Genomic DNA, 27165 nt, shown 5'->3' on the forward strand with positions numbered 1-27165 from the left:
TTGTTGGTAGTCTTCAGACTTCATAATGCCATGCACACGGTCAAGCAGTCCAGTGCCAGAGGCAGCAAAGCAACCCCAAAACATCAGGGAACCTCCGCCATGTTTGACTGTAGGGACCGTGTTTTTTTCTTTGAATGCCTCTTTTTTTCTCCTGTAAACTCTATGTTGATGCCTTTGCCCAAAAAGCTCTACTTTTGTCTCATCTGACCAGAGAACATTCTTCCAAAACGTTTTAGGCTTTTTCAGGTAAGTTTTGGCAAACTCCAGCCTGGCTATTCTATGTCTCGTGGTAAGAAGTGGGGTCTTCCTGGGTCTCCTACCATACAGTCCCTTTTCATTCAGACGCCGACGGATAGTATGGGTTGACACTGTTGTACCCTCGGACTGCAGGGCAGCTTGAACTTGTTTGGATGTTAGTCGAGGTTCTTTATCCAACATCCGCACAATCTTGCGTTGAAATCTCTTGTCAATTTTTCTTTTCCGTCCACATCTAGGGAGGTTAGCCACAGTGCCATGGGCTTTAAACTTCTTGATGACACTGCGCACGGTAGACACAGGAACATTCAAGTCTTTGGAGATGGACTTGTAGCCTTGAGATTGCTCATGCTTCCTCACAATTTGGTTTCTCAAGTCCTCAGACAGTTCTTTGGTCTTCTTTCTTTTCTCCATGCTCAATGTGGTACACACAAGGACACAGGACAGAGATTAAGTCAACTTTAATCCATGTCAACGGGCTGCAAGTGTGATTTAGTTATTGCCAACACCTGTTAGGTGCCACAGGTAAGTTACAGGTGCTGTTAATTACACAAATTAGAGAAGCATCACATGATTTTTCGAACAATGCCAATACTTTTGCCCACCCTCTTTTTTTATGTTTGGTGTGTAATTATATCCAATTTGGCTTTAGGACAATTCTTTTTGTGTTTTTTCATTTAAGACAAATTAAATGAAGATAATAATACCAAAGAATTTGTGTTTGCAATCATTTTCAGGAAGAAACTGAGTATTATCTGACAGAATTGCAGGGGTGTCAATACTTTTGGCCACAACTGTATATGCTACATGCATGCAACATACATATATACTACATACAATACATTCTTACAATACATACATTTAGACATACAGTACATACTCACCATCACGTGTCACTTTGATCCCCGAAGCCATTGTCATCTATGGAATAAATATTAAAATAACAAACCACCAATATACTTACCCCTGATCCGCAGAAGTCCACGAGTGTCCCACGACGATCTTGCGTGGAGAACAGCAGCATCAGCTGATGCTACCGTTCTTTACGGACTCCAGGAAACCAGTGTAGGGAGGTAGGTATCCTTCCGCCCTGTATTCCTCCGCCACTGTAAAAAAAAAAAAGTCCCTAGTCTCATTTTATGACATTGCTGTGTTAGAAATTTCCCACGCAGCTTTTGCCATAAAGTGAGACTAGGGGCTTTTTATTTACAGTGGCGGAGGAATACAGTGCGGAAGGATACCTATCTCCCGACACAGGCTTCCTGGAGCCCGTGGAGAATGGTAGCATCAGTTGATGCTGCTGTTCTCCACGCAAGATCGTCGTGGGACACTCGTGGACTTCTGCGGATCAGGGGTAAGTATATTGGTGGTTTGTTATTTTAATATTTATTCCACATATGACAATGGCTTCGGGGATCAAAGTGACAAGTGATGGTATGTACTCTATGTTATATGTACTGTATGTCTAAATGTATGTATTGTAAGAATGTATTGTATGTAGTATATATGTATGTTGCATGCATGTAGTATATATGTTGTGTATATGTAGTATGCATGTTGCATGCATGTAGTATATATGTTGTATGTATGTTGCATGCATGTAGTATATATGTGGTATATATGTAGTATGCATGTATGTGGTATATATGTAGTATGTATGTACTATATATGTAGTATGCATGTTGCATGTAGTATATATGTATGTTGCATGCATGTAGTATATATGTGGTATATATGTAGTATGCATGTTGCATGCATGTACTATATATGTTGTATGTATGTTGCATGCATGTAGTATGTATGTGGTATATATGTAGTATGCATGTTGCATGCATGTGGTATATATGTAGTATGTATGTAGTATGTATGTTGCATGTAATATATATGTAGTATATATGTATGTTGCATGCATGTAGTATATATGTAGTATATACTACATATATACTACATGCAATGTACATATGTATGTTGCATGCATGTAGTATATATGTAGTATGTATGTTGCATGTAGTATATATGTAGTATATATGTTGCATGCATGTAGTATATATGTGGTATATATGTAGTATGTATGTTGCATGCATGTGGTATATGTAGTATGCATGTAGTATATATGTAGCATGTATGTTGCATGCATGTAGTATATATGTTGTATGTATGTTGCATGTAGTATATATGTTGTATATGTATGATGCATGTGGTATATATGTAGTATGTACTGTATGTTGCATGCATGTAGTATATATGTAGTATGCATGTTGCATGTAGTATATATGTTGCATGCATGTAGAATATATGTAGTATGCATGTTGCATGCATGTAGTATATATGTTGTATGTATATTGCATGCATGTAGTATATATGTAGTATGTATGTTGCATGTAGTATATATGTTGTATATATGTAGTTTGCATGTTGCATGCATGTGGTATATATATACTATATGCATGCAACATGCAAACTACATATATACAACATATATACTACATGCAACATACATACTACATATATACTACATGCATGCAACATACATACAATATATACTACATGCATGCAACATACATACAATATATACTACATGCATGCAACATGCATACTACATGCAACATGCATACTACATGCAACATGCATACTACATGCAACATGCATACTACATATATACCACATATACTACATGCATGCAACATACATACTACATATATACCACATGCATGCAACATGCATACTACATGTATACCACATGCATGCAACATGCATACTACATACATGCATGTAGTATATATGTTGCATGCATGTAGTATATATGTAGTATGCATGTTGCATGCATGTAGTATATACTGTATGTTATACTACATGCATGCAACATGCATACAACATACAGTATATACTACATGCATGCAACATGCATACTACATATATACTACATGCATGCAACATATATACTACATGCATGTATGTAGTATGCATGTTGCATGCATGTGGTATACATGTAGTATGCATGTTGCATGCATGTGGTATATATGTAGTATGTATGTTGCATGCATGTAGTATATGTGGTATATATGTAGTATGCATGTTGCATGTAGTATGCATGTTGCATGTAGTATGCATGTTGCATGCATGTAGTATATATGTAGTATGCATGTTGCATGCATGTAGTGTATATATATAGTATGTATGTTGCATGCATGTCGTATATATGTAGTATGCATGTTGCATGTAGTATATATGTATGTTGCATGCATATAGTATATATGTAGTATGCATGTTGCATGCATGTAGTATATATGTAGTATGCATGTTGCATGCATGTAGTATATATGTAGTATGCATGTTGCATGCATGTAGTATATATGTAGTATGCATGTTGCATGCATGTGGTATATATGTAGTATGTATGTAGGTTGTATGTATGTAGCATGTATGTAGTATGTATTTTTATTTTTTTTACATTCAACACATGGGACAGTAGTAGTCCCATCATCCGGCCTATCATTGGCTAATGTGTCAATCACCGTCATGGTAGCAGGCATCGCCCGATGGGACTCAGCCCCCGGCAGGTCGGTACAGACCCCCGGACAGTTGGTACAGACCCCCGGACAGTCGGTACAGACCCCCGGACAGTCGGTACAGACCACCGGCAGGCCGGCACAGCCCCCCGCTAGGCCGGTACAGACCCCCGGGCAGTCGACACAGACCCCCGGGCAGTCGACACAGACCCCCCGGAAGGCAAGAACTGACAGCGCATCATGATGCGCACAGACCGCTTATCATGATGACGTCATTTCGGCAGCCAATCAGAGCCACAGCAGTGGCTCTTTGCATTATGGGAACTTCCGATTCCGATATTGAAAAAATATCGGTACTCGGTATCTGAAATCCGATACAGCGAATATCGGCCGATACCCGATATTTGCAGTATCGGAATGCTCAACACTACTCACCTCTCATTTTCCCCTCACTCCACTATTTTCCCCTCACTCCTCAGTGAGTAGCACAGATGAACCATCAGAGCACGCTAGGGTTGTAAATCCAAAAGTTAGGAAAGAAAAATTAAAAGAGGTAGGAAGTAACCGACTTTAACGACCTTCTGACAAAAGATGAAGAACAAAAGCAATATGTCCTGCAAGTTGTAAGCAAATGCCGAGCATTATATTCTGACGTTTCAAAAACTACTTTAACAAAAGCTCTAGAATAGATTAGATAACTATGTAAAATTATCAACTCATGTAGGTTAGCGTGCTCTGATGGTTCATCTGTGCTACTGAGCAATTTATTAGCCATTAACTTTTCATTGTCTGTAATGGTGGGATCAAAAAACGATAATCCCACCAACTCTGCATTCAAATACCACAAATGGTTCGAAAATTTGGTCAGGGCTATTTCTGCAATGTTGTTGTCACATTCTTTATAGTCTAACAGACTATACAAAATACCTAAATCTTAAAATACCTCAATTTGGATTTTTTCAAACTTTGAGCGACGAGCGGCACGGGTTAACGTCGTTTGATCGAGCTCAAATTTTGGCTATCTTAATATCTGGAAAGGGGAATCGTTTTGTGGGGTCCAGACGGACAAAATTCCGACATCGATTTTTTGCGGTCACCCTAATACACACACATACACTCACTGGCCACTTTATTAGGTACACCATGCTAGTAACGGGTTGGACCCCCTTTTGCCTTCAGAACTGCCTCAATTCTTCGTGGAAGAGATTCAACAAGGTGCTGGAAGCATTCCTCAGAGATTTTGGACCATATTGACATGATGGCATCACACAGTTGGCGCAGATTTGTCGGCTGCACATCCCTGATGCGAATCTCCCGTTCCACCACATCCCAAAGTTGCTCTATTGGATTGAGATCTGGTGACTGAGGAGGCCATTTGAGTACAGTGAACTCATTGTCATGTTCAAGAAACCAATCTGAGATGATTCGAGCTTTATGACATGGCGCATTATCCTGCTGAAAGTAGCCATCAGATGTTGGGTACATTGTAGTCATAAAGGGATGGACATGGTCAGCAACAATACTCAGGTAGGCTGTGGCGTTGCAACGATGCTCAATTGGTACCAAGGGGCCCAAAGAGTGCCAAGAAAAAATTCCCCACACCATGACACCACCACCACCAGCCTGAACCGTTGATACAAGGCTGGATGGATCCATGCTTTCATGTTGTTTACGCCAAATTCTGACCCTACCATCCGAATGTCGCAGCAGAAATCGAGACTCATCAGACCAGGCAACGTTTTTCCAATCTTCTACTGTCCAATTTCGATGAGCTTGTGCAAATTGTAGCCTCAGTTTCCTGTTCTTAGCTGAGAGGAGTGGTACCCAGTGTGGTCTTCTGCTGCTGTAGCCCATCTGCCTCAAAGTTCGACGCACTGTGCGTTCAAAGATGCTCTTATGCCTACCTTGGTTGTAACGGGTGGCAATTTGAGTCACTGCTGCCTTTCTATCAGCTCGAACCAGTATGCCCATTCTCCTCTGACCTCTGGCATCAACAAGGCATTTCCGGCCACAGAACTGCCGCTCACTGGATTTTTTTTCTTTTTCGGACCATTCTCTGTAAACCCTAGAGATGGTTGTGCGTGAAAATCCCAGTAGATCAGCAGTTTCTGAAATACTCAGACCAGCCCTTCTGGCACCAACAATCATGCCACGTTCAAAGGCACTCAAATCACCTTTCTTCCCCATACTGATGCTCGGTTTGAACTGCAGGAGATTGTCTTGACCATGTCTACATGCCTAAATGCACTGAGTTGCCGCCATGTGATTGGCTGATTAGAAATTAAGTCTTAACACACAGTTGGACAGGTGTACCTAATAAAGTGGCCAGTGAGTGTATATACACTCAGCTTTATATATACTAGCTATGAACCCATTCTACGCCCAGGTGGCGAGCATTTTTATTGGTATATGGTCTCCCATCCTGGTATGTGCTACCTCCCTCCTATCTTGGTATGCATGGCACCCCTCATCCCTATCCTAGTATGCATGGTACGCTCATCCCCCAATCCTGGTATGCATGGTACCCCCTTATCCATATACTGGTATTCATGGTTCCCTCACCTCCCAATCCTGCTAAGCATAGCACCCCATTCCTCATCCTGGTATGCATGCTACCCCTCACCCCCCAATCCTGGTATGCATGGTCCCGTCACCCCCCTATCCTGGTATGCATGCTACCCCTCACCCCCCAATCCTGGTATGCATGATCCTCTCACCCCCCCAATCCTGGTATGCATGGTCCCCTCACCCCCTATCCTGCTATGCATGGTCCCATCACCCCTCAATCCTGATATGCATGGTCCTCTCACCCCCCTATCCTGGTATGCATGGTGCCCTCACCCCCCAATCCTGGTATGCATGGTCCTCTCACCCCCCAATCCTGGTATGCATGGTCCTCTCACCCCCCAATCCTGGTATGCATGGTCCTCTCACCCCCCAATCCTGGTATGCATGGTCCCATCACCTCCTATCTTGTTATGCATGGTACTCCCACCCCCCTATCCTGGTATGCATGGTCCCCTCACCCCCTATCCTGGTATGCATGGTCCTCTCACCCCCATATCCTGGTATGCATGGTCCTCTCACCCCCCTTTCGTGGTATGCATGGTCCCCTCACCACCCAATCCTGGTATGCATGGTCCTCTCACCCCCTATCCTGGTATGCATGGTCCCCTCACCCCCCTTTCATGGTATGCATGGTCCTCTCACCCCCCAATCCTGGTATGCATGGTCCTCTCACCCCCCAATCCTGGTATGCATGGTCCCCTCACCCCCTATCCTGGTTTGCATGGTCTCCTCACCCCCCTTTCGTGGTATGCATGGTCCCCTCACCCCCTATCCTGGTTTGCATGGTTTCCTCACCCCCATATCCTGGTATGCATGGTCCCCTCACCCCCCTTTCATGGTATGCATGGTCCCCTCACCACCCAATCCTGGTATGCATGGTCCTCTCACCCCCTATGCTGGTATGCATGGTCCCCTCACCCCCTTTCATGGTATGCATGGTCCTCTCACCCCCCAATCCTGGTATGCATGGTCCCCTCACCCCCTATCCTGGTTTGCATGGTCTCCTCACCCCCCTTTCGTGGTATGCATGGTCCCCTCACCCCCCTTTCATGGTATGCATGGTCCCCTCACCCCCCTTTGTGGTATGCATGGTCCCCGCACCGAACTTTCGTGGTATGCATGGTCCCCTCACCCCCTTTTCTTGGTATGTATGGTCCCCTCACCCCCCAATCCTGATATGAATGGTCCCCTGACCCCCCAATCCGGGGGTATACATGGTCTCCCTCATCCCTATTAAACTGCACACATACAAAAAAAACATTTATACTGACCTTTCTTCCCTGTGTCCAGCGCTGTCCCATTCTGCCGGAGGCCGGGAGGAGTCTGGTGCCGGAGTACACGCATGCCCATGCCGTGCTGTCCAGCGCCATATTGCTGAAGACACACTGCAGTGTATCTTCAAGAAAATGACAGCGGTAAGCGCGGACTGCACAGGCGCCGATTCATCCCTGGAGTGGGTGTGTTGTGGTGCTGGACTCGGCGCCTGCACAGTCCTCGCTTTCCGCCACCATGTTCTTGAAAACACACTGCAGTGTGTCTTCAACAAAATGACGGCGGTAAGTGCGGACTGCGCAGGCGCCAATTCCGGTGCTACAACCCAGGCTGTCCAGACATCACCTGAAGACGCAAGGCCCCGCTGGCAACAGCAACACTGGGTTCGGTAAGGTGTAGCGGAGATCGCGATATGCGTTCAGCTTACGCATACTGTGATCTCCTGGGGGATTGCGTCACTCTGTGGGGTCCAGACTACGCAGACGCGTCACACTTGTGCAGTCTATAAAAGCTTCAGACAGAGTGACGCTCCCACGGTTATATTATAGATATATATGCATATATACTGTAGATAGATAGATTGTCTCAATGGTATGTGTTTCCTGGTATGACAAATAAGAACTATTTTAGATACATTTCCCATTCATTTAACTGTTTTTTCTTATTGGAATAATTGGATAACCATAACTAAATACACTAAGTAAATACAGCTCTAGCAAAAATTAAAGGGTCACCTATTTTTTGGTATATAAGATGCGGCCACCGCCATCAGGGGCTTATCTACAGCATTTTATTATTATTATACATTTATATAGCGCCATTTATTCCATGGTGCTTTACATATGAAAAGGGGAAATATAGACAAGTACAATAAACATGTGCAAGACAAGGGACACACAAGTACAGAAGGAGAGAGGACCCTGCCTGCAAGGGCACACAGTCTACAGTGATGGGTGAGGATACACTAGGAGAGGGTAGAGCTGGTTGTGCCGTGGTTCAGTAGACTGAGGATCATTGTGGGTCTTCAGGTTCTTCTTGAAGGTTTCAGTTGTTGGTGAGAGTCTGATGTGTTGCAGCAGAGAGTTCCAGAGTATGGGGGAAGCACAGAAGTCGTTTTGTATGCGGTTGTGGGAAGAAGAGATGAGGGGGGAGTGTAGAAGGAGATCTTGAGAGGATTGAAGGTTGCATGTGGGTAGGTACCGGGAGACCATGTCACAGATGTATGGAGGAGACAGGTTGTGGATGGCTTTGTATGTCATGGTTTTGAACTGGAGCCTCTGGACAATAGGAAGCCAGTAAAGGGCCTGGCATAGGGGGAGGCTGGGGAATAGCGGGGAGACAGGTGGATTAGTCGGGCAGCAGAGTGTAGGATGGACTGGAGTGATGCCAGAGTGCTGGAGGGGAGACCGGAGAGTAGCAAGTTGCAGTAGTCGAGGCGGGAGATAAGGGCATGCGCTAGTGTTTTTGTGGCTTCATGGTCGAGGAATGCGCGGATCGAGGAAATATTTTTGAGCTTGAGGCAGCAGGAGGAGGCAAGGGCTTGGATATGTGGTTTGAAAGAGAGGGCAGAGTCGAGGATCACCCCAAGGCACCGAGCGTGCGGGACTGGGGAAAGCGAGCAGCCGTTGACATTGATGGATAGGTCTGGTGGAGGGGTAGAATGAGAAGGGGAAAGATGACGAATTCTGTTTTGTCCATGTTCAGTTTAAGAAAGTGAGCAGAAAAGAAGGCTGAAATAGCAGACAGACATTGTGGGATTTTGGTCAATAAGGAGGTGAGGTCAGGTCCAGGTAGGTAGATCTGCGTGTCATCGGCGTGGAGGTGATACTGCAAGCCATGGGATTCTATGAGCTGTCCCAGGCTGAAGATGTAGATGGAGAAGAGTAGGGATCCTAGGACTGAGCCTTGAGGAACTCCGACAGACAGGGGGCGAGGTGAGGAGGTGATGTGTGAGAGGGAGACACTAAATGTTTGGTCTGTTAGGTATGAAGAGATCCAGGATAGGACCAAGTGTGTGATGCCAAGAGATGAGAGAACCTGTAGCAGGAGGGAATGGTCCACGGTGTCAAAGGCAGAAGACAAGTCCAGGAGAAAGAGGACAGTAGTGTCGCTTGCTCTTGGCGGTAAGTAGGTCGTCAATGACTTTAGTTAGGGCAGTTTCAGTTGAGTGATGCGGTCGGAAGCCAGATTGTAACTGGTCAAAGAGGGCTCAGGAGGAGTGGCGAGAGGACAGTTCAAGGACAGTTCAAGATATACATGCTGTTCCAGTAGTTTTGAGGCGTAAGGCAGAAGAGCTATTGGGCGATAGTTAGACACAGAGGATGAGTCGAGGGAGGGCTTTTTGAGGATGGGTGTGATTGAGGCATGTTTGAAGGATGAGGGAAAGACACTATTTGTAAGTGAAAGGTTGAAGAGGTGTTTTAGAGTTGGGATGAAGACTGTGGCAAAGTTAGGGTGGCTTCACATTTGCGTTTCCAACAGCAGCGTTGGCCTGCGCACGGCCGCCGCTAAGCCCCGCCCCTGCCAAGCCTCCTCCGGTAGCTCCACCTAGGGGCGCATGACGCTGCATGCGACCTGCGTCCCCTATCTTGAGGAATGGGGACGCAGGCCGTGCGCAGGTATGTGTTTGGTGGCGCATGCGATAAAAGTTTAGAGGCAGCTGAGGTGGAAGTGTCAATGGGGATGTTGAAATCACCCATGATGATGGTGGGGATGTCAGCAGAGAGGAAATGGAGTAACCAGGTGGTGATGTGGTCCAGAAAGGTGGAGATGGCTAGTTCTGGGGGTTGGTAGATGACAGCCAGATGGAGGGGGAGTAGATGCGGATGGAGTACACCTCAAATGAGGGAAGATTACTGGAGGGTGGAAGTTGAATTGGGGTAAAGCAGCAGGTATCAGACAGGAGCAAGCCAACTCCTCCACCACGTTTGTTGCTGGGGCGAGGGGTGTGAGAGAGATAGAATCCGCCATAGGAAAGAGCAGCTGGAGAGGCTGTGTCAGAGGGAGTGAGCCAGGTTTCAGTGAGGGCAAACAAGGAGAGTTTGTTGGTGATAAATAGGTCATGGATAAATGACAGCTTGTTGCAGACAGAGCGTGCGTTTCATAAGGCTCCAGGTAAGAGGACCATAGGAATGTGGGCTGGATGAATTTGTATGAGGTTATCATGGTTGCAAAAACGTGTAGAGGATCGTGGCAGGATGTTAGAAATGAGTGTGGGAATGTGTCAGGGAGGGCCAGGATTTGGGGATACGTTACCAGCAATGAGGAGTAGCAGACAGAGCGTTAGAAGGTGGGAGCAGGATAGGACATGATGTGGCCGTGTATGTCTGGAGAAAAAGGATTGTATGTGGAGGAACAGATCTGAGAAGAAGGTGAGGTGGTTGGGGAGGATGGAGGGAGAAATCACTAGTTCCTTACTAAGTGGGGGGATTACAGGAGATCGGGCAAAATAGAGAAGAATGGAGGTGAAAGTGAGAAGATACCAAAACATTGCTATGGTTATCTAAGCTGTTCCCTTACAGTCAAATTTCAGTCCAATTCTAGTCTAATTCAGAGTAGTGCAATTAGAAATATGGAATTTGAAATAGGCAGACTGCGTCTGGGCAGACGCATGGCTCTGAGTATATCTGCGACTAAGAGGGGTCAGCTGTGAGAGGTGATGTGGGCGTTATTGCCCAGACCACATGTGCAGAGTTAATCAAAGGTGATAAAAATCGGGGGAGGGACGGCACACTCAGGGGTAAGCATGGAGGACACAAAAGAAATTAAATACATTATGGATACAAAAGGTAGGACATTCAATGCGTACCAAGGATAGTTAAAGAAATTCACAGAACACACTCGGGAGCTGGGGAAAGCAGGGGACATTTAATGTGTACCAGGGATAGTAAAAGAAATTCAGCATCACAGAATGCTGTAGATAAGCCCCCAATGTAACCTGAAAGAGAAGAAAAATTAGTTATACTATACTCACCCAGGGGCGGTCCAGGTCAGGTCCGGAGGGTGTCGCGGTCTGGCGCCTCCCATCTTCTAACAATGACGTTCTCTTCTTTGCTTCCCGTCGTGGCTCCGGCGCAGGCGCACAGCTTTGTCCTGCTGAGGGCAGAGCAGAGTACTGCAGTGTGCAGAGGGCAGATTTCCTTTAAGAGACTACTTTCAAATGTTCAGTTTGTCTGATTTTTCTCTTTAGGCTGGAGTCACACACAGCGCAAAAGAAATCGGTCCATTTTACATGGCCGAAAAACGCAGAAATGTTCCCTGAACAGTGATCCGTATGTCATCCGTGTGCAATGCGAGGATGTGATTTTCTCACATGTAAGCATCCGTGTGACATCCGTATGGTGAGATTTGGGCATATAATGGATCCATGGGCTCAAATATTTGTGAAAACATATATACAGTCTATATATCCAACAATGTAGACCAGCTCACTCCTGTGAACCACCTGGAACCTCAGCTGACCTGGTTAACTCCGTTGTGCCCGGATCTGGATGTAGGAGTCCATCCATACAAATGTGAACAACGACAAAGCAAAGTCCAGCAATAACGTGAGCAATCCAGGATGCTGTTAAAAATTTTTTTCTTTTTATTCATAAATCCATTAAAATGCAATGTTCCAAGCAGTTCAAAACAGCAATAACGCAGGAAAGTCGTGCAGATAGGACTACGCGTTTCAGCGGTAGAACCCGCCTTCTTCACGGTCCAGAATCTCAGTATACAGTCTATATATATATATGTCCGTGAGACACATACTGTATATACATATTTCATACAGAGCTATAGTTATTTCCCTCCCTGGCTAAAAACATCTGCCCCCTGCCACCCCAGAAAAGGCGCATCTGTAAGATGCGCCTATTCCAGCACTTAGCCGCTCTCTTCCCATTGCCCTGTAGCGGGTGGCATATGGGGTAATAAGGGGTTAATGTCACCTTGCTATTATAAGGCGACATAAAGCCTGGCTAATAATGGAGAGGTGTCAATAAGACACCTCTCCATCATTAATCCACTAGTCTGAAAGGGTTAAAAAACACATTAAGAATAAAGACTTTTAATTAAACAATTAAACACATTTTTGCCATCTCTATTAAACTCCCAATCCAATCGAAGCCCTTGTTCTCCTGTAAAAAAAAATCCAAAATAAAAAAACAACAATATCCCATACCTATCCGCCGTACAGTCATGTCCCACACTGCAATCCATCTCAAGGGGTTAAATAGTTTACAACCAGGAGTGGTGCTAATGCTACCGGCCCCGCTGTAAACCACTGCAGAATGAATGAAAAGCTGCCTGTGCAGCCTCCCCGCCTGACCGAACATGAACTCATCAGCGTGGGAAAGATTCCCATGCTGTTGAGTTCACCGCGGGTCAGGCAGGGAGTCTGTGCAGCCTCAGTGACTACCGTTGACGTCACTTAGGCTGTGATGACTCCCCGCCTGACCCGTGGTGAACTCGACAGCGCGGGAAAATGTTCAGAAACTTTCCCAGATTCTTCTCAGTTCCCGTCACTCTGGCTGAATAAAATACTTCAGAGTCACAAGTGTTCTCAAACAACTTTTCTGGACAACAGTACTTTCAACTCGTAGGTAGCACTTTTCACACAGAGTTTCACATCCTGCGCTTTCCCTGTCATTCGGACAGACCTTGTTCTTTTACCAGTAGCTTTTCCTACTTGGCCATCCCAGCTATGTGAACAATGTGTGTCCCTCCTGTTCCTTCTTGTCACCAGATCTTTATCAGCCCCCTTGTCTGGCTCAAATGGGAAGAGGTGCGGCTCCTGCCCCAGTCTTAGACCTCGGATCCTGCTTAGGGATGATCTTTCCTCAACTTGGGGCCCCCTCAGGTTTATCCTCACAGTCTCAATCCTGTCACTGCTCACATGTCCTGACCATGGGCAAGCCGCCCGGTCTTCTGACAGAACCAGGAAGTATCTAGTGTTGAGCATTCCGATACTGCAAATATCAGGCATCGGCCGATATTTGCGGTATCGGAATTCCGATACTGAGTTCCGATACTTTTTGCATATCGAATACCGGAATCGGAAGTTCCCATAATGCTATGAGCCAGTTTGATTTGATTCAGCCAATGAGGAATCCTAAGAAGTGTGGGCACATCCTGTTAGACATGTAGGCATGTTAACTAATGGCATGGCTGTGATTGGCTGCTGAAATGATGTCATGATGCACTATAAAAGCCGCCGTCGCCATTTTGGGTTCACTCTGCTGTGAATTCAGTTAGAGACAGGATGCTGCTTTTCTGACTCTGAGGGACAGTTAGAGATAGCCTGGGTAAAGCACAATATAGCAAATCGCTAATTTAGCAACCGCTGTGTGAAGCTTTCTTTTGCCTTGCAGCGCTGTTCACAGCTGTCTGCAAGGTCTGTGTGTGTGAGTGCAGCTCACGCTGTAGTGAGTTCTGCAGCCACCTCTGGTTGTAGGTCGCTCAGCGTGCATCACTGCCTGATACATTTTTTTTTTTTCTTATTGCTGCTCATTTTTCCTGATTTCTCCTATTAGTGTGCTTCCATCCGTATCCATCTACATTGGTTGCAAACACTATATAGGAGTAGATAGCGGAGCCTTTCTGCAGCCTTTCAGTGCTAGTGCACAGTTCTCTGCACTGTTCACGGCTGTCTGTGAGGTCTCTACAGCGTGAGCTGCACTCACACACAGTGTGTTCTGCAGCCAACTCTGGTTGTAGTCCGCTCAGTGTGCGTCACTACCTCATACATTGTCCTTTTTTGCTTTAGTGCTGCTTATTTTTCCTGAATTTCTCCTATTAGTGTGCTTCCATCCGTATCCAGCTATATTGGTTGCAAACACTATATAGGAGTAGATAGAGGAGCCTTTCTGCTGGCTTGTGCCCTGCAGCCCCAGCCAGATTAGTATTACCCTATTTTTTGGAGCCTCATCTATTGCATTGTAGGTTACCTTCCTGCATTGTAATAGCTCCAAAAAGTTTGTGATACTATCGCTTTTACATCTTTGGTCACATCCTTTTTAAAAAAAAACCACGTAAATAAAGTGCACCAAACACTCCACTTTACAGTTGTGTAGGCCACATTAGCTCATATTAAAGTGTAGTCCACACTTTATAAAATTAGTGTTTCTTATTCCTGAACAGCTGCTAACATGTATAAGCACACTAAGCCCTTAGTACTTTTCTGCCTATCTTTATCAGTCAACCAAGATGAAGAAGGCAGGGAGTAAGGCACGTGGTCGTGGGCATGGAGTTTCAGCAGGGAGAGGACGTGGGGATTCTGTGCTTGCTGCGTGCACCAGTGACTCAGCATCCCCCAGTTTTAACAGGGAACAGTCCTTAATGCGCAGCTTTGTAGGAGCTCGCCGTACCCCACTGCTGCGGGAAGAACAAATTGAAGCCGTTGTCGGATGGATGGCAGCTAACGCATCGACTTCAATTACATCCACATCCTCTCTGGTCCAGAGCATTGAAGAGCAACCATCTGTCTCTAAACCACCTGACAAATTGCCCAGGCAGTCATAGAGCCCTGGACAGCAGCCATGTCTTCTTATGTTCTCTGAATCTCTTGGCTTGGAAAGAGGGGGCCAGCCAAGCAGCATTCTAGAATGTGAAGCAGAGGGATATGCAGTGATGCGCAACAGCTTTGTCTCTCTGAATCTGAAGAGGTGGGTGGGCCAGTGCCTATGGTCAGCACACCTCAGTACACATCAGATGATGAGACTCAGGTGCCACTTTCTGGTGCGTACTGTGCTGGCGAGACTACCCAGGAGAAGCAGGTGTTTGAAGAGGGTAGTGTAGATGATGAGGTCCTTGACCCATCATGGCGTGAGGAACAGGAAAGTGGTGGGAGCAGCTCTGAGGAAGAGATTCCCCGAACGGCCAAGACAGGAGGGAGAGGGAGGGGGCAGACTTGGTTGCCTGTAGCCTCCACTTCGGCACCCATTCGGAGCATTCCTCTTCCAAAACCCAAAACGGGTGCTCCCAGAACTTGCAGTGCGTGGTCCTTTTTTGACACAGTTGCAGATGACATTTGCTTTATCAAATGCAAGCTGTGTAATCAGAAAGTCAAAAGAGGGAAAAGTGTCAGCAACCTCAATACCACAAATATGTGGAAACATGTGCGGACCAAGCACGTGTTGGAGTTACAAAGACACACTGAAGAAGTAGGCCAACCTACAGCACCACCTACCATCTCTTCAGCTCGTGTTGTAACCTCTTCCTCCAGCTCACTCACAGCTGGTTCGGCTTCCTCACAGGATCACCATGGAAGAACCTCTGGCACTGTTGTACAGAGACCCAGTGTAATTACACCCACAGCACCACGTTCCCTGTCATCTTCACACTCCCAGGCCACTCTACAGCCATCAGTAGCACAGGCATGGGAGAAAAGGCAGCCATACTCAGCAAACCATCCCTGAGCACAGGCTCTGAATGCTGGCATTGCAAAACTACTGTCCCTTGAAATGCTCTCATTCAGGCTGGTGGAGACTGACACCTTCCGTAACTTCATGGCATTGGCAGTCCCACAATACAACGTGCCCAGCCGCTTTTATTTCAGCAGGCAAGCCGTCCCTGCCCTGCAAAAGCATGTGGAGGGAAAAATTAAACATGCGCTACTAAACGCAGTCAGTAGCAAGGTCCACCTGACCACCGATGCGTGGACCAGTAACCATGGACAGGGATGATACCTTTCCCTCACTGCCCATTGGGTAAATGCTGTGGAGCCAGGTACAGATCTTGAGAGTGGCGCTGTACGTGTTCTGCCAACTCCAAGGATTGCAGGAATCCAGTCTGTACACATTGACTCCTCCTCATACTCCAGTTCCTCTGAATCAGCGCTGCAGGAGCCATCACGGTCTACCTCCACATGGACCCGTGAACGCTTACCTGTTACGACCGATATGAGCACAGCCGTGGCCAAACGTCAGCACGCCGTACTCAAATTAATTTCTTTGGGGAATCGAAGCCACACAGAGCAGGAGCTCTGGAATGCCATCAAGCAGGAGAGCGACATGTGGTTTGTGCCAGCGAATCTCCAGCCAGGCTTGGTAGTGTGTGACAATGGCTGAAATCTGGTGGCAGCTCTGGGCCTAGGCAACCTCACTCACATCCCGTGTCTGGCACATGTGCTCAACTTGGTCGTGCAGAGTTTGTTGAGGGACTATCCGGATCTTGATGCACTGCTGCACAAGGTCCTCAGAGTGCGCTCACTTGCGGCGTTCCAGCATGGCAAGATCGCGCATTGCAGCTCTGCAGCGCCGATTCTGCCTTCCGGAACATCGCATCATATGTGACCTACCCATCAGGTAGAATTCAACGTTACATATGTTGGAGCGGTTGTGTGAGCAGCAGACAGCAGTAATGGAGTACCAGCTGTATCAGGCGCAAACAAGTCGCACTGCGTGCCGTTCACATTTCACCACCACTGAGTGGGCCTCTATGAAGGACATCTGCCACGTTTTGCGTGCCTTCGATGATTCCACGCGGATGGCGAGTGCAGATGATGCACTAGTCAGCATGACTGTCCCCCTTATCTGCCTGCTTCAAAAAACACTGCAAGCACTAAGGGAGGAGGCTTTGGAAGAGGTTGAAGATGAGGAGTCACAAATGCCATCTGCTTCTGGACAGTCTGCGCAACGTGGTTCCTCACAAAGGCCTAGGCAGGGGACACTTTGTGAGGAGGATGAGGAGGAGTCAATGGAGGAGGAAGACATCTCTCCAGAGGAGGGAGGTACACAATGCTCTAGTAGTCAGTATATAGAGCGAGGGTGGGGTGATGCAGAGCAGGCAGAGATGACGCCTCAAGCAGGGGACAGCGTTTCTTGGCCACTTGGGAGTCTGCAGCACATGGTTGATTTCATGCTGCAGTGCCTGAGAAATGACCGCCGCATCGCCCACATTTTCAACACGGCTGATTATTGGGTGTACACCCTCCTAGATCCTCGCTACTGGGACAACTTACAAAGCCTCATAACACCGATGAACCAGGAGCGTAAAATGTGGGAGTACCAAGACACACTGGTGCATTCCATCATGTTCTCCATTCCACCCGAGAGCAGTGCTGCTATTGCTTTACAAAGCAGCTCTGTGCGTCGAGGCAGTGAAGGAAGCTCTGCACAAAGAGGGAGCAGAAGCAGCGCCTCAGCACAAGGCAAGACCAGTATGGCCCAAATGTGGCAAAGTTTTGTGTGCCCGCCACAAAATCTCTACACCATCACAGACGGCTCCAGTCAGCAGGAGGCAACGTTTCCGTCAAATGGTGACAGACTACATGTCTTGCCCTGTCAGTGTACTCCCAGACGGCTCTTCCCCCTTCAAGTTTTGGGTCTCTAAGCTCTGGCCATGTATCCAGCTTAGTCAGTATGCATTGGAGGTGCTGGCTTGCCCTGCTGCTAGTCTATTATCGGAACGCGTCTTTAGTGCCGCAGGTGGTGTACTAACAGACCGTCGCATGCGACTATCCTCCGATAACCTTGACCGGCATACTTTTCTGAAAATGAACAAGGCCTGGATCTCGCCGGAATTTGCCAGTCCTATTCCAGATTAAATAATTGGTTGGCAACAGTATCCAGGTCTCCAGTTGTGTTCATGTTTCTACCACCTGAACTATAATCCCTTTGCTCCAACACCGCAAGTTGCTGCTCAGAAGTGCCGTCTGCACAGAGAAAAACACTAGCTCCTGTGTTAGTGGGGTTCAGTAACGTCAGCTGCTCCCCAGCTGTGTGTCCGGCAATGTCTCCTGCTCTGTCCACATTCACACTACTACTGATTTTAAACTTGCTCCAATCTGGCCTCTGCCTCCACTATGTTTGTACTATTGACCCTGGGCTTCAACACCGCCAGCTGGTTCTCGGCAGTGTCTTTGGCTTAGGTGCCTCCTTCTCGGTATCTGAGCTCCAGCAACATCTGCTGGTCCTTGGTAGTGATTTCTAGTACAGGTACCTCCTGCTTAGTAACCGGGTTCCAGTAACATCAGCTGCTCCTCGGTAGTTCCATTGGCTCTTGTAGCTTCTGCTTCCCCTCCGGGTTCCAGCACCGTCAGCTGGTTCTCGGCATTGTCTTTGGCACGGGTACTCCCTCCTGCCCAGCCTGGTTCCAGCATGCCAGCTGTTTCCGGGTAGTGTCAACGTCACTTTGCCACCAATACGTTGTCCTGTCGTGTTGCGGTTGGGTTAGCCGACTCTATGGTGCCTGCAGTTTAGGTGCTTCCTATGTGGGCTGCGGGATATGGCAATAAAGGCTGGTTCCATAGTGCCAATAGGACAAGCACCCCCTGTAGGACTGTGGGTTTCGGTAACTGCGACCGACTCGCGGCCTTGCAACTTTGTTTGTCATGGGTACCTTCTGCTACCCATCTGGGTTCCAGTACCGTCAGCTGGTTCTCGGCAGTGCCTTTGGCTTAGGTGCCTCGTTCTCAGTATCTGAGCTCCAGCAACGTCTGCTGGTCCTTGGTACTGGAACCCGGTTACTAAGCAGGAGGTACCTGTGCCAGAAAGCACTACCATCAGCTGGTCCTCGGTAGTTCCATTGGCTCTTGTTCCTTCTGCTACCCATCCGGGTTCCAGCACCGTCAGCTGGTTCTCGGCAGTGCCTTTGGCTTAGGTGCCTTCTTCTCGGTGTCAGAGTTTCAGCAACGTCTGCTGGTCCTTGGTAGTGCTTTCTGGCACAGGTACCTCCTGCTTAGTAACCGGGTTCCAGTACCATCAGCTGGTCCTCGGCAGTTCCATTGGCTCTTATTCCTTCTGCTACCCATCCGGGTTCCAGCACTGTCAGCTGGTTCTCGGCAGTTCCTCAGCCTTCTTGGAAATGTAGCAGAAGGTACAAGTTCAAGCTTTTTGAAATGGTTTTTGGTAATCACTCTGGATCTCCCTGACGACGACCCTGAAGACCACCCCAAAGAAGACCAAAAAGATGACCCTGAAGATGACCAAGAGGACAAAGAACATGAAGACAACCACCAAGATACAGAACAACAAGAGACAGAAGACCAAGAAGCAGAAGAACAAAAAGCATAAGACTAAAAATCAGAACAAAAGATATTATCTAAATTTTAAGCAGAAGAAGGCTAAGCAGTGTATGGGGGTGAGTCCGTTCCTCCTCGTGGTGTCCCTGGAAAATGCCTGCTGCTGCAGGCCAAACTGAATGCGGACAAATCCTGTTGTATATCTTTTGTGACAGGCAGAACGGAAGGTGTAATCTTCAAACTTTTATAGATAACTACAGAAATGCCTGTCACAAATAAGAATATGATGAAGAAGAAGAATAGGAAGAATAATAGTTGAATAAGAAGAATATGAAGAATGTAAAAAAAAAGAATAATAGGAATAAGGTGAAGAATAAGATGAATAAGGTTTAGAAGAAGTTGATGAAAAAGATGCTGCTGCTGCAGAGGATCATGAAGGAGAAAGTGTGGGAGAAGTAAAAAAGAAGGTGAAGAGCATGGATGTAGTGAAACATACATATCTGACAAAATATAAAAAAGGTTAACAGTCAATATCTTTGTAACTCCGAACGTCTTAAAAAAAAAATATTCCTGCTGTTCCATTTGATTGGGCTAAACCTCTATGCCTTTAATGTCTCCTCCAACTCCCACAATACCTTCTACATTATTCTTAGTTGTTTTCCTTCATGTTGAATTAACCTACAAGGATAGAAAGGGTTTATTTTAATTCCGATATTTCTGTCCCATTGACTTGCATTGGTTTCCGGTATCGAAATCGGCGATATCCGATACTTTTTGTGTATCGGTCCGATCCAATCCGATCCGATATTTCCCGATATCGGAAGGTATCGCTCAACACTAATCCTGACTAAAAAGTACTCTGCTCTGTGCTGCCCTTCCCATCAGGTTAACCCCTGTGCTGCCTGTGTCCTTCTCTATTCTACACTATACTGTATTACTAATGTGCCCCCCTCTAGTTTAAAGCCACTACAGTTCCTATACTATGTTATAATCTATCCATAATCCTACAAACAGTACATTCACATTACATGACATAACTATATGTGCACAATAATAAACCATGAGGTTGCTGCATGTGACCGTGAGAACAGGGTCCGGAAAAGAGGAGGCACATGAGGTTCCTGCCCCCTCCTTACACTTTTCCCTTTAGAATATGGTCGTCCCCGACCATGGAGGCACCTGTAAATATTACAATGGTTAGAAGACACACTTTTTTTCTATAATAAAATGCATAAAAACATCAAATAGAACTAATACAGTCTCGGTCTGGTGACTTTGGTGGGTAAACCGTGACCTCGGTTCCACTCAGTTAGAGCCCCGGAACAAAGAGTCCATGTTCTTTTAAGTCAGGTCCAACTGACCCTGGTCCCGTAACTCCTGGGACTCGGACACATACTGTATCACACAACAATTCAGGCCCATGGGCCAGTCCTTTTATGCTCTGGGTAGCCAAACACAGGAAGTTACTTTAAACACATGGCCCAGTGGCCCACTTAGCAACAGTCCATTTCATCCTGACCAGGCTCACTCTTCGGGTCCTCCTTCACAAGTTCTCCCCCCCTCCTTTTAGTGGAATACAAGTCCCAAACACAAGTGTGCTGCTTTATCAGGGGAAAATTCTAAGTTCAGACAGGTAAAATTCATGACTAATACAGGTAAAATGCAAGGTTAATACAACACAGTCCTTAAAGTAACGGCACACGCAGTCCATAATGATTAACCCTTTCAGGGTTCCAGTCCTGTAATCCAGTAGGGGATGCGCAATAGGTGCAAATAAACTTGGATGAGGAAAAGGGGAAAAAAACAAGCAACTCTTTTCCTTATGACTGTTCGGGTTACCTTCCGGCACTCAGTCCTGGTGCCATCCTAGGCTTCCGGCCCAACTAGAAATGCAGAACAGTCTCTCTACATTTTCTTTTTCAGGTGCAACCGGCACAATGCTTTTCTTCAAATAAGGCCACATTAATCTACGCAGGGCTGCTGGGTGGCATAGTGGGCCACATTCGGGACCTGAACCACAATGTAGGTGTGGGCCGAAGACCCACTGGAGGAGGACTCCCCACTATCTATTCTGCTTCGTCTCCCCTCCAGCAGAGGTCCTATTGCTTCCGGAGCTTCCTGCTCTCGTGGCCCAACCGTGGCCACCACATCTACTGTCCCTTGACTGGTTACAAGGGCTGCGACCATTGCTGTCGGCTGCCCATTATATTGGGCTGCACGCACCCGTCGCTCCTCTGGACTAGAGACCATCTGGACAGCCACAGCATATGGCCCTCAAGGTCCCTGTTCTTTAACGAAAGTCACTTGGCTCCACTCCTGTATAGGGCCGTCGCTTTGAATAGACCCGGCATTTACATAGATCTTTTCTCGAATCTCAGGTTCATAAACCCATATCCCCGGGTGGGATGAAAATACTTCATCTAGCCATGGGTTACCTGGTCTGACATGGCTTCCCCACCGGGGCGTTGCAGTTATCTCATTATTCGGCGTTCGCGCCGCTTCTTCTCTATGACTTCTTTAATCTGTTGAGCCTCCTCTGCAGTGGGAACCCGGGGTCTTTCCAGATACACATCACTGGTGGTGGCAGAGGCCGGAGCAGGCCACGGGGCCGAGGAAGGTGACGCAGCAGGAAAAGATGACGGGGCAGAGGAAGGTGGTGGGGCCGAGGAAGGTGACGGGGCCGAGGTGGACATAGGATCTGAGGTGAGCACATGCCTCTCACTCACCGATGCCCCAGGTGGCAGTGACGATCCTTCACGGCGGCCATGTGAGCTGGGGATGATATTTGTGATGACTCCTCGCAATATGGCCTCCAGTGTCTTTTGGGCCTTTTCCGGTTCCACAGGTCTCATGATGCTCTGGCTCTCGGCAAACTCCTTCCCCACTGACCGAAGGGGAACCATTCTTACAGCTTCCTCATCTGTGAGCTTCCAGAATGTGGGCCCGTCTCCGCCCGGGCCACCAACCACTCCCAGTCCTGGCATTCTATACCTCCCCAGAAGGACATGCTTCACCTCTGCATCACGTCAGGCAATGGCGTCTCTCCCTCAGACAAACTGTCTAGTCCTTCTGGGTTCCACCCATTCATGGATGGAATAAAAGAAACAAAGAGCAGGGGCACCACGGTATTAAATGACAAAGTGGGATCCGACCCCAGCTTATTCAGGAATGACTATAACACACACAAAAGAGGAAAGAAAATAATCTATGAAATGGGGGATCACCACAAATGATTGGCATTTAGAGAAACAATTTTATTGACATGTAAAGACCACAAACACTGTAAAAACATTTAAGTCACACATGTGACATGACAACAACAATCAAATGGCTCATAATAGAGCCTACACCCTGTAGTGACACTACACAATGGTCGGTGACCAAATACCTGCCCATACGAACAGCATACCAGCTAGTGACTGAATAAATTACACTAGATACCCCCAAAAGAGGGGAGAATAACGTAAATGCAGATAAGGTAAAGTGGCGGCCCCTAAACCTAATAAGGAGGGAGAAACCACAAACAGATTTTTACAAGTCAAAAAAATATAAAACATATAATGACATCTGCAAATGAATAGTAAATGGGACTAAGTCACCAAAGCCAATAGTATCTATGATAAAAATCATGGATAGATATAGTGAACCAGCAGCACACAGACTGAGTAATATAGCAACAATCACCCATGCATTATAGCCTGGAGTGCTGGCATCAGTTGGTAGGACCAAAGTGCAGTGAGGACAGGGCGAGAAAGCACCCGACGCGTGTCACCACCTGGAGTGGCTTCGTCAGGGGTAATGAATGAGGTCTTAACCCGTCTTTATATATACTGTATGGAGAAGAAGATAGACAATGACACACAGCTGCGGCGCTTACCCGGCATACATCGGCCAGTCAGTGATACCGCGCATGCGCCGACATTCAATGACAGGAAGCGTCAGAGCCAGAGGTTACCATGGGGATCAATACACAGACATGTTACGAACACTCACAAGCACCATGTATGGCGCATGCGCCAGTATTAGAAGGAGGAAGTGCGTCACGGCTCATAGTTACCATGGAAGCAAGTAGTATCTGCCTCCCGACAGTGGAACAGCGCAGGCGCCGACATTCAAACATCTCGCGGCTAACATTTACCATGAAGGTCAGAGACGCTTACCCAGTGACAGCGCAAGCGCCGGTTTGTATTGTTGTTTACTATTAAAGCGCGTCTTGGCTCATAATTACTAAAGAGAAAAGCACATATCCGGGAACAATGGGTAAATAGCCATATAAGAAAAAAAGAAAAAAATGCAGCAATCAAAAAATATACCATAACGCCAAAAGCATGGTTCAGTGTGAACACTGCCATACTAAAATGTAAAAATGTTCAAAAGAGATATTAATATAGATCACACCTATGTGTACCAACTCAGTTGTTTCTCTGTTATCAACATAAACCATAATATCCAAATAAAAAGCATGTGTGCTTAATCTCCAAAGAGAAGCCTGTCAAAGTCCAGGCTTTTTGAAGCCAAGACGCAGGTCACCAACAAGTGTTGCACCAAACGCAAGTTAGCAATAACCATTAAGAGATAAAAGAGTAAGGTACAGAGAAACAAAGTACGATACGCACATATTATTCCAAGATGGTCATTATGCGAGATAAGTAATAAACTTGAATGGCTATATGATGGAGTATTCAAATAAAAAGGGGAAAAACCAACGGTCATAGGTCATCAATAATAGATCTAAATACACAGCGAAATTGAAGCGGCGACGCAGTGCAATGCGTACAAGCAAGAAATAAGCTCACTGCACTCAAATCGATGGCCAACCTCAATAGCAACGCAATGTAAATAAGCAGCAAAATTTTCTCACAATAATTTTTGTCTGGTGGTGTTTTCATATTAGTCCCTTGTAATCGTTGCATCAGTCAGTTATGATTTCAGAATTTTTGTACGGTTTTGGTGACTCATTCTCAGTGACATTGACTGGTCAGCAGACAGCTGTGCTTTGTCAAGTCCTGGTAATTTGTTTATATCTTTGTTTTTGTCCTCTACATAGGAAGACTATATTGCGTTTTATCAAGGTTGGCCACTGATTTGAATACAGTGAGCTTTTGTCTGTACGCACATCACTGTGCCGCCACTTCAATTTTGCTGCTTATTTACATTGCGTTGCTATTGAGGTTGGCCATCGATTTGAGTGCAGTGAGCTTATTTCTTGCTTGTACGCATTGCACTGCATCGCCACTTCAATTTCGCTGTGTATTTAGATCTATTATTGATGACCTATGACCGTTGGTTTTTCCCCTTTTTATTTGAATACTCCATCATATTGCCATTCAAGTTTATTACTTATCTCGCATAATGATCATCTTGGAATAATATGTGCGTATCGTACTCTGTTTCTCTGTACCTTACTATTTTATGTCTTAATGGTTATTGCTAACTTGCGTTTGGTGCAACACTTGTTGGTGACCTGCGTCTTGGCTTCAAAAAGCCTGGACTTTGACAGGCTTCTCTTTGGAGATTAAGCACACATGCTTTTTATTTGGATATTATGGTTTATGTTGATAACAGAGAAACAACTGAGTTGGTACACATAGGTGTGATCTATATTAATATCTCTTTTGAACATTTTTACATTTTAGTATGGCAGTGTTCACACTGAACCATGCTTTTGGCGTTATGGTATATTTTTTGATTGCTGCATTTTTTTCTTTTTTTCTTATATGGCTATTTACCCATTGTTCCCGGATATGTGCTTTTCTCTTTACTATTAAAGCGCGTCTTGGCTCATAATTACTAAACAACAATACAAACCGGCGCCTGCGCTGTCACTGGGTAAGCGTCTCTGACCTTCATGGTAAATGTTAGCCGCGAGATGTTTGAATGCCGGCGCCTGCGCTGTTCCACTGTCGGGAGGCAGATACTACTTGCTTCCATGGTAACTATGAGCCGTGACGCACTTCCTCCTTCTAATACTGGCGCATGCGCCATACATGGTGCTTGTGAGTGTTCGTAACATGTCTGTGTATTGATCCCCATGGTAACCTCTGGCTCTGACGCGCTTCCTGTCATTGAATGTCGGCGCATGCGCGGTATCACTGACTGGCCGATGTATGCCGGGTAAGCGCCGCAGCTGTGTGTCATTGTCTATCTTCTTCTCCATACAGTATATATAAAGACGGGTTAAGACCTCATTCATTACCCCTGACGAAGCCACTCCAGGTGGTGACACGCGTCGGGTGCTTTCTCGCCCTGTCCTCACTGCACTTTGGTCCTACCAACTGATGCCAGCACTCCAGGCTATAATGCATGGGTGATTGTTGCTATATTTCTCAGTCTGTGTGCTGCTGGCTCACTATATCTATCCATGATTTTTATCATAGATACTATTGGCTTTGGTGACTAAAGGCCCTTTTACATTTAGCGATGCAGCAGCGATCCAACCAGCGATCCGACCCGGTCAGGATCGCTGGTGCATCGCTAAATGATCGCTAGTGAGCTTTCACACAGAAAGACCTCACAGCGATGCAGCAGCGACGCAGCGCACGATACTTACCATTCACACACAGCGATCCTGCGTCCTCCCGCCCGCCTCCACGCGTCGCTGGACGTCACAGCAGGAAGCCCAGCAGGAAGCGCCCGACGAGAAATGGAGCCGGACATTCTCGCGCGATCAGCGATGAGCAGCGGGGGAGCCGGTCGCTGGTAAGTATCACACATAGCGATATCACTAGCAATATCGCTATAACGTCACAAAACCAGTGACGTTTTAGCGATATTGCTAGCGATATTGCTTAGTGTAAAACCCCCTTTAGTCCCATTTACTATTCATTTGCAGATATATGTTTTATATTTTTTTGACTTGTAAAAATCTGTTTGTGGTTTCTCCCTCCTTATTAGGTTTAGGGGCCGCCACTTTACCTTATCTGCATTTACGTTATTCATCCCTCTTTTGGGGGTATCTATTGTAATTTATTCAGTCACTAGCTGGTATGCTGTTCGTATGGGCAGTGGGAAGCCCTTTGGAGCGAAATGCGTCGGGGCCTAGTCAGCGTCACCTGTAACTCCCACATGGGTAAGAGATTTTTAGTTTTAATACCATGCCAAAACATCCTAGTTTAAAAGACTGGGTAATTATGGAGGTCTCAGGTATACTATTGGTGAGCTTTGTCCTTCTTGTGCACTATGCAGTTTGGGATCAGATGCGTCCCTATACACAGTTCTTTTAAGATACACTGTTATCCCTGTAATGTTATACTATAATAATGACATCAGGTATTGCCTTCCGTCCGTTTCACCTATATGGTGTTAGTTGTCATGATTACCAATTTTTCAGGTGATTTTGCTGTTAGTCTTCCACCTTATGTACTCATTGTTTTGTATATATATATATATATATATATATATGTATATATATATATATATATATATATATATATATATATATATATGCGTTTTTATGAGGACACTAATAAATAAATTTATTGGATTTTGCACAAAAAAATTGTTTTTGTGAGTCATTGGGATTTTTTTGAAACCAGGCGTTTTTGAACTCCTGTATTTTGTAGGTTTCTTTGTCATATTGAGCAGCAGGATGTTTAGTATTGTTTTTTTTAAGTACCGGTA

At 46.1% G+C, this 27165-nt stretch overlaps 1 protein-coding gene across 1 annotated transcript in view; it reads right to left on the minus strand.

The window, feature by feature from the left end:
* Window positions 1-27165, minus strand: part of DOCK2 (dedicator of cytokinesis 2) — a 1017649-nt gene that overhangs the window by 481578 nt on the left and 508906 nt on the right. The gene's annotated exons all lie outside the window — the stretch shown is intronic.

Source organism: Dendrobates tinctorius, unplaced genomic scaffold, assembly GCF_039654945.1.
Source record: "Dendrobates tinctorius isolate UK_male_01 unplaced genomic scaffold, ASM3965494v1 ptg000036l, whole genome shotgun sequence".
Lineage (NCBI taxonomy): Eukaryota > Metazoa > Chordata > Amphibia > Anura > Dendrobatidae > Dendrobates > Dendrobates tinctorius.